A 2,500-nucleotide genomic window follows, 5' to 3' on the forward strand; every position below is an offset into this window, starting at 1 on the left:
GTCTCTTTTGCGACATCTAGTGGGCAGGCTGCATTACTGCAACCGGGGACACCTCAAAACGCTTGGAACTGGGGAGCGGGCTCAATTTACAAACGTTTTGCGGGTCCTGGAAGTCAAAATTGTGACTTCTGAAAACGACTAAGTATCAAGGACTCATCGCGCGAATCGCTCTGGAACTGAAATCGGATGCGCGCACTGACATGCTCCCCTCTCTGGAAGTCTGACACAAGTTGAAAAATTTTCTAAGTCCCCAAAAATTTTTTTTTTCAACTTTTTTTCAATTTTCCCCCTGTGGGATATATATTTTACCCACACTTTTGGAGCCCTCCTGGGATGCCCTCTAACATACTAGAACCTCATTTTGTGGAAGTTTTCACAAAATTGTGAAATTTTCAAAAAAGTCAGAAATTTTGCAAAAACGACTAAGTATCAAGGACTCATCGCGCGAATCGCTCTGGAACTGAAATCGGATGCGCGCACTGACATGCTCCCCTCTCTGGAAGTCTGACACATGTGTGAAAATTTTCTAAGTCCCCAAAAATTTTTTTTTTCAACTTTTTTTCAATTTTCCCCCTGTGGGATATATATTTTACCCACACTTTTGGAGCCCTCCTGGGATGCCCTCTAACATACTAGAACCTCATTTTGTGGAAGTTTTCACAAAATTGTGAAATTTTCAAAAAGTCAGAAATTTTGCCAAAAACGACTAAGTATCAAGGACTCATCGCGCGAATCGCTCTGGAACTGAAATCGGATGCGCGCACTGACACGCTCCCCTGTCTGGAAGTCTGACAAAAGTTGAAAAATTTTCTAAGTCCCCAAAAATTTTTTTTTTCAACTTTTTTTCAATTTTCCCCCTGTGGGATATATATTTTACCCACACTTTTGGAGCCCTCCTGGGATGCCCTCTAACATACTAGAACCTCATTTTGTGGAAGTTTTCACAAAATTGTGAAATTTTCCAAAAAGTCAGAAATTTTGCAAAAACGACTAAGTATCAAGGACTCATCGCGCGAATCGCTCTGGAACTGAAATCGGATGCGCGCACTGACATGCTCCCCTCTCTGGAAGTCTGACACATGTGTGAAAATTTTCTAAGTCCCCAAAAATTTTTTTTTTCAACTTTTTTTCAATTTTCCCCCTGTGGGATATATATTTTACCCACACTTTTGGAGCCCTCCTGGGATGCCCTCTAACATACTAGAACCTCATTTTGTGGAAGTTTTCACAAAATTGTGAAATTTTCAAAAAGTCAGAAATTTTGCCAAAAACGACTAAGTATCAAGGACTCATCGCGCGAATCGCTCTGGAACTGAAATCGGATGCGCGCACTGACACGCTCCCCTGTCTGGAAGTCTGACAAAAGTTGAAAAATTTTCTAAGTCCCCAAAAATTTTTTTTTTCAACTTTTTTTCAATTTTCCCCCTGTGGGATATATATTTTACCCACACTTTTGGAGCCCTCCTGGGATGCCCTCTAACATACTAGAACCTCATTTTGTGGAAGTTTTCACAAAATTGTGAAATTTTCAAAAAAGTCAGAAATTTTGCAAAAACGACTAAGTATCAAGGACTCATCGCGCGAATCGCTCTGGAACTGAAATCGGATGCGCGCACTGACATGCTCCCCTCTCTGGAAGTCTGACACATGTGTGAAAATTTTCTAAGTCCCCAAAAATTTTTTTTTTCAACTTTTTTTCAATTTTCCCCCTGTGGGATATATATTTTACCCACACTTTTGGAGCCCTCCTGGGATGCCCTCTAACATACTAGAACCTCATTTTGTGGAAGTTTTCACAAAATTGTGAAATTTTCAAAAAGTCAGAAATTTTGCCAAAAACGACTAAGTATCAAGGACTCATCGCGCGAATCGCTCTGGAACTGAAATCGGATGCGCGCACTGACACGCTCCCCTGTCTGGAAGTCTGACACATGTGTGAAAATTTTCTAAGTCCCCAAAAATTTTTTTTTTCAACTTTTTTTCAATTTTCCCCCTGTGGGATATATATTTTACCCACACTTTTGGAGCCCTCCTGGGATGCCCTCTAACATACTAGAACCTCATTTTGTGGAAGTTTTCACAAAATTGTGAAATTTTCAAAAAGTCAGAAATTTTGCCAAAAACGACTAAGTATCAAGGACTCATCGCGCGAATCGCTCTGGAACTGAAATCGGATGCGCGCACTGACACGCTCCCCTGTCTGGAAGTCTGACACATGTGTGAAAATTTTCTAAGTCCCCAAAAATTTTTTTTTTCAACTTTTTTTCAATTTTCCCCCTGTGGGATATATATTTTACCCACACTTTTGGAGCCCTCCTGGGATGCCCTCTAACATACTAGAACCTCATTTTGTGGAAGTTTTCACAAAATTGTGAAATTTTCAAAAAGTCAGAAATTTTGCCAAAAACGACTAAGTATCAAGGACTCATCGCGCGAATCGCTCTGGAACTGAAATCGGATGCGCGCACTGACACGCTCCCCTGTCTGGAAGTCTGACAAA

The sequence above is a fragment of the Phyllobates terribilis genome, unplaced genomic scaffold, assembly GCF_046119375.1.
Source record: "Phyllobates terribilis strain yellow unplaced genomic scaffold, ASM4611937v1 Scaffold_3483__1_contigs__length_77580, whole genome shotgun sequence".
Taxonomy (NCBI): Eukaryota; Metazoa; Chordata; class Amphibia; order Anura; family Dendrobatidae; genus Phyllobates; species Phyllobates terribilis.